We start from the raw sequence: 10,389 nt of genomic DNA, 5'->3' as shown, positions 1-10,389 counted from the left end.
CCACCATTATCCCGTGATGCGGCAGGTGGCGATGACGTTTCTCGCGCCCGGCCATTCGGCTACCTGCCTCGAAAACCGCGAGCGCGCGGTTTTACTCGCCGCACGCTAGCAGCATCACATACGCGTGTAACACGCGTGTGCATACCCGCCGCGAGTTGCACGTGTAATACGGGCGTTAGGGGAGTAACCCCGGGGAGGTTGATGCTGCGGCGGCTGCCGAGGAACGGCAAGGGTGAGAGGGGACAAGCACGTAAGAAAAATACGCGTGCAACGAGACACGCACGCCGAACAAGAAGCAATCGGATATGCAAATATTTCAATGATTATGTTATTTGTGCATGAATTGAAACTCTCAAAAGTATCTGTTGAGCTTCAACATTCCTCGACACTTAGATTATTCAGAATACTCGAATACTCAGGATCTTATTCTGTGATATCTCCTGTTTCTTATTCAAATGTCAACATTAATTAATCCTAATCAGAGCTAATGAATTAAAGATTAAAGATTTCGCAGAAATTGAATTTCGTTTTATCTCGGTCCATCCCAATCTTATCGTATGGTTATATTTAATAAGGTCTCTGCTTCAAATTCAGAAGAAGTTCTAACTAATCCGGCCGAATGTAAAAAGCACATACCATATCAAATCAGTGATAAATAACGTTTCTTCTGGAAAGGAAAGAGAAAGCGCAAGTGGAGCAAGAAGGAATATTCTTAAAAAACGAGATATCTCTTATTTGAAAAAATGACAAATTATAGCGACAATCTCGATTAGTTAATCATAGAGATATGGCCCCATTATAAATGAAAATAAATAACTAAAAGATACACGATACGCGTTCCTTCTAGTAATACTAGATAAGAGCCTTGTCTATATAGCGCAAGTAAGAGAGAGGAAAACCGATTTAAGCGTTAATCGATTTTCACATCGCCGGGGAGCCGCGAGGGATACTATTTATGACTTCCACTTGGTTTCCATTTGCAATTAGAGCATCTCTATGTACGATTCACGGATGGCAGTTTCGTTGCCTGCAGATGAAACGAAAGAATGCCGACCGGGCGAGCAAGCAGGTGCTCGAAACACAACATCGCGATATGGGCTCTCTTCTCCTTCAGTCTTCTTCTCTCACGTTACGGAACGTTCCTTACGTTCCTCGTTCCTCTCGCGAACATATCGTTTTCAAGCATATCTGCCTCATGCATCTGAGGCATTTTGAGATCGCGGACGACCAATATAAAGTTTCAAATATCCTATTCGTATGTTGCGCTCTCTTAAAAAAAAAAAAAAGAAAGAAAAAAAAGAAAGAGAAAGTAATATCAAAAATAGCACTTTTGACAAAAAATGCTGATAATCTTGTACATGACATGATCTGGAATGAGCTTTGAAAAGAAGGACTTGTCCGCAGTCTCTGTCTGATGTTTAAATATTTTTTTTTATCTTTTTATTTTCTCCCTACATCATACCGAAATTGTGAAAAAAAAAATGCTTAGTTTGTTGAATAAAAAATTGAAAATAAAAAGTTTGAAATGGCAATTTGTAATCTGCTGCCATCGCTAACGCAAGACACTATTTTACGGAAGCGTAACAACAATGAGAACCGCAAGCTACATGAGCGCACACATCGCGAGGCTGATTATGCGTTTGCGATGCAAGGACACGCGATGCGGCCCTATGCCTCTTATTTTCGTGAGGGCCCGAAAGGCGAGCCAACCAACGTGGGTACGCACCTGCTAAAAGGCAGGCGCAGGTGCATTTATCTACCTTCATAAGCATTACTTAATTTTCGACGGTTACACACATAGCGTGAGTATAGTAATTGGCTCAGTGCGTACCTGACTCCGAAAAAGGAATGAAAGGGCGCTCGTCCTGAACGGTTATGCTCGATTTTATGTCACAGGCATTCCGTCGCTCCCGGTTCTTTTATCGTCCATACATTTTACCCAATTTGACGCGAAATGACTGAAATACTTAATATTGAAGATGATCGCAAAATGATCAAAGAACGTGATAGGCAATAATAATTGTCTTTCAAAAGAAGCAAAGGAAATTCATCCTGGATGATTCTGCTTGTCTTGATATAATGATAAACGATTCTCTATTTTCATCCTCCGTTCTTTCTCTCTTTCTCTTATATTTATTAGCTAGTATATTAATTGTAATATTATAATTTTAATTTATAATCAACTTTTAATTATATCTATATAGCGTTAAATTGTATATGTATACTTTTTGTATCCATGTATATCGTTTTGTATGATATAATTTTAAATAATTTATTTAATTAAAAAAATAAATAGAAAATAATTTTGTTACAAAGGAATTAGAAGTGTTGTTTGGATCCCGGATACGGGTCAACTAAAAGTAGTCTCTATAAGCTTTTTAATCCGTTCGATACGCTCACAGTATATCGGTCAGATCAATTTCAATGAGCGTTTCGTTACAAAGGTTGTCTATTTAATTTCAAAAGATAACGCATCACGGAGTTCGAGTATTGTATATGTATTTATGCGCACAACGAATCTTGCAATGACATATTTTGATCATTTTATTTTTCTGCAAACAGTGTCATTATTGTTTAAATAAACGATTTTTAATTATATAAAATTATCTTGAACAATGTAAACGAAAATGAAGATGATAACAATTGACCGTGCGAGTCACATATTTTAAAAATAAAATCGCACTAACATTACAAAAATTTTCATGTCTTTAAGTTATGCAAAATTAATTTGCAAATTGTAAATTCAATTAATATAATTTGAAAAACTTTCTATCATTACTCTCCGTTAAACTTTTCTGTCGTATATATTATATTCATATGACATATGTATTCTCCGAGTGTTCTTTGTATATCTTCAGGGTATATTTTTTGTACAAAATCTACACACTGAATATTTTCTTCTGTGTTTCACCGTACAGCGTTTTTAAATTTTTTTCTTAAGAATTTGTAACATAATGCGCATTATTCTTATAGAAGAGAACCTTTTCCGTAATTCTTCTTAGGAATTCGATTTTAGCGTTGGTATTTTAGACTGCAGATTGACCAGTGCAAAGCATTCATCGCGTAGAGAGAAATCGCGAGTAGGAGCGCCGAGGAGTAACCGAGAGAGCGAGGGACTTAGGTGCAACAGCGGCTATAAAGCAAGATTAATGAGGCGAAGTGCGCTCTGGTAGGAAGCTGTCAGGGTCCTGGCGCCAGCTGACCAGACGACTCGCACAACCAGCCGTGGTATCGACCACACGCACACCCATTACACCCACATACGCATACACATATACATACATACACAATATGTCCACAAACTATGATCCAAATCCTCCTCTCTCTTTCTCTCCGTCATGACAAACTCGTTCGTTTTGCTCGTCCTCCAGAAAATAGATGTCGTCAACGTAATCTAACAACAATTAATGATCCAATGTAACCATAAAAATATCGGGAAAATTAGAAGAAGATACGGTGAAAGAGGGTGAGAGAGCGGGGAAAAAGTGTAATGATGACGTAAATGATTAATGTAAATTTCTGATGCGTATTTAAGTAAAAATGAAAGATTTGAAATATAGCTACCTTATGACGTACTAAATTTTATACTATTTTTCTTAAAATTGAAGAATGTTAACAGCATTTGAAGTTCTAACAAGTTTATGTATTAAAATATCATATCACTCGTTTTCATAATAAGAAAATTATTACTTATAATTATTATAGATGCTCTCGACTGGTGATAATAATAACGATCATTATCATCTGTCATTATCACTCATTAAAACGGTAAAATGGTAATTACAATTAACTTCCTATTTAAATGAGAAGACTCATATCGAAGAAACCTGCTATCGATAATTTATGCCTCGACTCCTTCCCACTCTCTCGATTCGATAATTTTCTCAAAGGCAAGGAACTGATTGATCTCTTTATCGGCGACGATCGTGACATTCAAGAACGCGGGCTATCCCCCAGCTTGTGGAAAGAAAACCCGACGGTCTGCGGTCTGTATGCGTGTATGCGCGCGCGCGCGCGTGTGTGTGTGTGTGTGTGTGTGTGTGTTACGTGTCTCAACGCGGCCTTCCGCATCTTCTTCCCAGGCTGCCATCGACGATCGAACCGACCATCTCGCGACGACGTCGAGAGGAGTTCGGGACACCTGTCTCCGACGGTTATCCCACGTTAAGTACATAACCAGTTTCGCAACGCGAGTTCGAAAGCCCGGCTATACTCGGCTATCGATTCACCACGAATGCACGCATCATACACGAATAAGAATTGAATGCACAAGACCACTCGTTCGCACGCGTGCACGCATAAGATTGCACGCACGCACAGACAAACGCACGCAGAGAAGTGGACAGTCGAATTAGGCGAATGACTACGAACGAGGAAAATGAAATCTTGATGAACGTACAGGGTGTCCCAGGATTATGCTTAGCTATTGGAAATTCTAGATCGATATAAAAAAATGATCTTTGGGTATATTTTTATTTATAATTCAAAACACTCTTTTATTTTATAATTTATCTGTGTGTCAAGGTTCTTAATGCTGAAAAATATATAAAAATCTGTGTTGCATCGAATAAAAATATCTCGAATAAAAGTTGCTTAAAAGTATAATGTTTCGGAAGGTGAAACTTGAGCTGCTAACTTTTAATAATACTTAATAATATGAAACATTTTTTATTCTTTTTAGAAATAAGATAACTGAAACTAAAATATATAAATAGTATACAACAAAGTTATATTTTGTATTAAATAAATAACTGATGATTAATGACTAATAAGAAAAACATGATATATTTTTATAAGCACTTTTTTCTTTAAAAAATGTTAAGTTTACAAAATATCTAGGAATTTCCGCAAATTATCGCGCTTTCTCCCAGCTGCGAGCTGCGAACTCCTTAATCAATTTGGCGTCGATTTCTCTTTAGCGAAAGTTTAATTGGACGTCATCTTTTTCGCGCCTTCTTTATTTTCAGCATCAAGCAGCAATTAAATGGCACTTCGTCGTTTAAACTTCCGTTAAACTGAAGCTCACGAGAAATTGTACGAGGAAGATGACTGTCGTTTACTTGCAAATTTAAAATTTGATTCGTAAAAATTTTGAAAGAATTACTTATAAATTCAAGAAATAAGAAATATATTTTGATACTTTTAAGAGGCAAAACCTTAAACTATATCAGCAATTTTGAAAATATCAACTGAATTTCTGAAAAATTTATAAACTTTTCATATTTTTAGGTTTATTAGATAGCAAACTTTATATATCCGCTTTTATTCATGACAGGAATTTACAACGACTACATTCGTGTGAGCGAAAAAAGAAGAAAAATTGAGTGGTAGAATATTGACTGGAAGAGAAAAAAAGAGAATAGAGCAAAAATGAAGAAGAGCGTAAAAAGACGCAAGCTATCCCAGGAAAGTCGTAATATTTTCTAGATCATAAAATTTAAAAAATAGCATTTATTTCGATGTTAAAGCGTTCAATTCTGAATTATAAGTAAAGAAAATTTTTTATTACAAATAACAACAATTTTTTATTACAATCTTATTCTTGCTCCAATGTCGAATTAATTTTAGAAAAAACTCTTATTAGCATATTATACAAAATATTTTTAATGTGTCACATTGCGCATTTGTTATTTCATCAATTATAAAAATATTTAATGTTGAAAAAAATCAATGGGTAATAGATCGCTTTTCATTGTTTATGTACTTTGGATTATTCGGGAAAATCCATCACAGTGACGGAACGCGATTTCCGGGACACCCTCTACACGTCGTCGTATATTAGGTTCCGACCGCTGCGGCTGGACGAATACAAACGCGAATACGAATGGCAAATGGCGGGTGACAAGGCATCGGCATCTGCGCTTAATTAATGCAACACCGGCCGCAACGATACGGCGAGGAGGAGCCCATGAGAATGCTGCGGGACGATCGCTATGCCCGGACCCGAGAGAGCGGATCGTGCCTCACGGAACGGCGGAACGACGACGAGGACGACGATGGTGCCCAAACCAGTCCAGGGTGTTCAATTATGCGCGCCATCGATCCGCACTCCGTCTCCAGAATCGATTCGCCCGATGAAAAAGAAAACACGTCCGGGAAACCGATTCCCTCTTTCCGCGTAAGCATCGATCGTCCCGATAGCGAGGCATCGGTGATCGGTCTTCGTGAAAGAATAATAATAAGAATCAAGTGATGATTCAGCAGTTTTTGGCTGTTTTTGGAATAACCACTTTTGTTAAGAACTCCCATTGAATCCTTATTTAAAAAAATTATATATATATATATATAATTTCTCTTTTCGGAGTCAATTAAATTTAATTTATAAAAAATTTCTCTCTTAAATTATTTAAGTCGGTTTAATTTAATCAAAGATTTTTAATCTTCGGAGACAAATCTGGAGAAATTTCCTACAATTAACATGATTTTCTAAACGAATGATTAGATGTTCATTCATTTGAGATACCTGATATTTAAATGAAGATTCCTATAGAGTATCATTTAGCACCGTAGAGACATTCTCGTACTAATTAGTGCACTAATGGGGAAACTGTTGCGATTGTAAATATTTAAGCTCTTATTACTTATAATTGAAACTTAAGTACTCAAATTTCATGGTATTCGCGCAGAAATTCAAAACTGTATCATCATCCATCTTATTTTTATTTATCACAATTATTACACATTTCACGTTATAAAATATCAAAATCTCAATTATACAATCTTATTTTCTAATCAATATATAATCCTTCTTTAATAGTTTAATTCTTTCATCTATTTATTCGAGTCATATCAAATGACAAATAATTTTTTTCATTCGTCTTAATAAGAAAATGTCTTATTACACCGGTTAATCAACATTTATATCTAATTGTAACTAACGAAGTTGCGGATTTTTCTGACGAAGATAAAATACGATTCCGTCCGAATAATAACACACCGATGTATGCGCTGAGCATCGGCATTTCGAGATAGCTGTAGTTCCGATTTTTTCCCTCCCCCCGTTTATCTCTCTTCTCGACCGGACACCCACGAGAGAGGACCCCGTCTGTGTCTCTGTGCGAAAGCAATCCTCTGTATGGGATGCGACAGCGCGGCGCCAGACAGCCTCGCGCGCGCACACACACAACCGGGTTCTCGTCGCTCGATTCCCGCTGCGACGACGCTTCGAGGAACGAATGCGACCACGCTCGGTCCTCGACTTACGTAAGTCTCGACCGTAGGTCGCGATAAGACCGCGGCCGTCGCTGCCGCCGCGAGGTCGGCGCGAAGGGATGCACTTGCAACCCCCGCGGCGGCTTTCCAAGAAAGCGGAGGCAAGTCCGATGGAAAAGTCACCGTTTCAGGAAGCGTTGCATATTTCATCTTGATTCAGATGTTTCTTGTACTTCTCGGAATATATACGTAATGTAAATAAGATAATTAAGATTACGATGCAAATTTTGTGAATATACATGAAAATGTTATATTTCGTATTCAAAGATAGATAATTAAATTTCTTATTCGTGATTGGTGATTTTGATATAAATTTGTAAAAATGATATCTTTAAAACTAAAGTCATTATTAAAGATGTAAAATTATACGATAAGTGACGTACTAAAGTGAAATACTATATTAGAAATTTTTCTCGCTTTCGAACCAATAGGATATTTTTTATCTCGATTATATAAAATTAATTAATGTATAAAAGAAACGGTTTAAACAGGATAAAATAATAGCGATAAAAGCTTCCGTAAATGCTAATAAAATTAAATTAATTCAAAACACAAAAAATATAAAAATGTCTAAACAAAGCTTTTTTCTAACTAAATTTTAAGTATCTGCTCTGTAGACGGCATTTAAAAAAAAATTGATATAAATATATCATATATAAAAATGTCCACCTCTCCTCTCTTTGTCAACCTCTTGCAGAAAAGTTAGATTTTTGTGAAACGGAAAAGATTTATTCACTTTTTCAGATATTTTTTTTCCTTATTCGATTAAAGTTTCCATCGAGATCCGACGAACCGGCTTTATAGTACAGACATACATACGCGGAAGTTCAACGGAGTTTCCGCGTTACTAGAGAACTACCTGTGTGTACCATTTAGACGGGAGCGAGATCAGCGGGCAGATGCTCATCAGCTCGTCCCTTTCCTGTCCAGTCCTAAATAGGATAGGGAGTCAAGTAACTCGGCGCCTACCGGCAACAGCAGCGATAGTAAACCTACTCGTCTCTATTACAACTTGATATACGCAACGTACACACGTGGCACGTATTCGCGGTAGTAGATAGCGAGTATCGCAAAGCGGCATCTAGAACGAAAACTCGAGTCAAAATGACGACGGTCGTACTTGTCGACTTTATGCATTTGAGAAATGAAAATTTTATAAAGTATAAAATATATTTCACAGAGAAAATCTTTTTAAGGGCGACTTTTAAAGAAAATAAAATTTAAGATGAGCAAATAATTCTCGATTTCCGAACAGATTTCAAGAAATTAAATGAGAGTTCGTTAAAATGAAGAAAGGACTAATTTGATTTATCTAATCTTATTTCAATATAATAATTTACATTTACATTAAAAATAAAATAATTATCAATCAATTTTTACATGATTATATTATGTGTTTTTTTTCTTGTTTGATAACAAGTTATTAGGTAGGTAAAAGTAATTTTTAGGTAAAAGAATAATTAATAAATAGAATATTACAAAAATTTGAAAAAAAAAAAACAATTTTTTAAAATTAAATGAAAAAAATCACTGTCTTATATTGATAAAGAAATTAGAAGAAAAAAATAAAAAACTCCCTTCCAACTTATCAATTTCTTCAATTAAACTTAAAATTAACTTCTTACCTTACAATTTTTCAGATAATTGCACGTTGACTATATAACTTATGCATTGCGGCAGCGTATGGATATCGTCTGGATAAACGTTGTTCTCTGTATATCTGTTAATCAGATTAATATTATTAATAATTAAATATATATATATTTTTTTATAAAAAAGTTAAATAGTAATGCTATATATTATTTTATAATCGAAACTTTGATTTTTCTGTATTTATTATTCCAATTTTAATACGTACACTGTTAAAAAGCAAGCGTCATGAACATAAAATTTACAAATACACAATACTATTACTAAATGCTGCGGTATCTACATGGTCTACTAGATAATCTACATCTAATCTACATAATAAAAATTAGACAAAAATCTATAATAAATTATCTTATTTTTTAAATAATAGATATTGATATTAACATAAAGTTTTCAAATAATTATTTAAAGAAGAATTACAATATTTATTACTTATTATTAAAAATAATTATTTATTACTTCTCAAAAATTATTTATTTATAAATTAAAATTGTGAATGTAATCTAATATAATTTTAATTCATAAAATTATTATATCGCGACATAATTCTGATTCATAAGACTCCTAGCGCCAACTGAGAAAGTGGATGTAAACTATGTAACCACATTCATTCCTTTGCAATGCTGATAACTATTTTTGATGCATGCTATATCTATCGTTGGTAAATCATTATTTGATACGATCCATAATACTATCTCAAATTAAAACATAGAAATATTATTAAACTGTTTTTAATCTCTTCTCGAAAGATAGAATTTTCAAAAATTTCGATAAATTTTTGATAATCTGAAGGATGTGTATTCCAATTTTTACTATCTTATTGCACTAATTTATAATAATAATTTAATATTTATTGTATTAATAGTGCAAATCCAATGATACGAATTATTTATTTTTACTTTAAAAAAAATCGTTCTGTAGCAGCTTGCAGACGATTATCTTGATTTTAAATATCGCAAATGCAAATTTCTTAATATCGTAGCCATAACAGTCAACAAGAATTCATCTAACATAGAGATCTACATAGTTTCTCCTGCCGACCCTTAATGACATCAAAATAAATACGTACAGAATGACCTTGCGACACGGCGCAGCTCATATAATTCTTGCGTTCCACGTAACATTCGCAACAATGCTCGCAATCATCGTTTATTCTTGTTCAACAATGGCTGTATTCAGCAGAGAAAGCAGCTTTGCAATTGTAAAAATCTTGGATATCACTGATTTCTGCTCTTAGGTCCTCACGGGTCAAAATGTACAAACTAATCAAATTGAAGAATCTTACAATGGTTGCAAAGTTGCTTTTCCTGTTGAACACAGCCATTTGATGAACAACAAAAATGAAATGATTCTGACAACGTTGCCAACGTTAAACATGAATTAGATTCCTTAGCCAACGAAGCCGACAAGAGCAAGATTCCGAATCACGGCTCCCTGTTTGTATTCCGGCACTCGCGGCGTTACATCGAATTTCGGCGGCGAACGTCGCTGCCTACTCCCGCGCGACCACGTACGCCGGAAGCGATG

General features: G+C 35.1%; 1 long non-coding RNA gene across 3 annotated transcripts; it reads right to left on the bottom strand.

Moving 5' to 3' along the window:
• Positions 1-2,697: 2,697 nt before the first annotated feature.
• LOC105426759 (uncharacterized) lies at positions 2,698-10,376 on the bottom strand. Of its 3 annotated transcripts, none has more exons than XR_003096686.2 (4): positions 9,932-10,376; positions 8,838-8,932; positions 8,072-8,293; positions 2,698-3,394 (listed from the first exon to the last, which is right to left on the bottom strand). It is a non-coding gene; the product is annotated as an uncharacterized LOC105426759 (long non-coding RNA). The 3 variants fall into 3 exon arrangements; XR_016140018.1 differs by lacking the exon at positions 2,698-3,394 and adding an exon at positions 6,418-7,384; XR_967805.2 differs by lacking the exon at positions 2,698-3,394 and having other exon boundaries at positions 7,438-8,293; positions 9,932-10,368.
• Between the last annotated feature and the right edge of the window lie 13 nt (positions 10,377-10,389).

This window comes from Pogonomyrmex barbatus, unplaced genomic scaffold (assembly GCF_055798465.1).
Source record: "Pogonomyrmex barbatus isolate J1 unplaced genomic scaffold, ASM5579846v1 scaffold1, whole genome shotgun sequence".
In the NCBI taxonomy this organism is placed as follows: domain Eukaryota; kingdom Metazoa; phylum Arthropoda; class Insecta; order Hymenoptera; family Formicidae; genus Pogonomyrmex; species Pogonomyrmex barbatus.
Note: the sequence above shows the minus strand (reverse complement) of the source record. Positions and strands in the feature narration are given on the sequence as shown.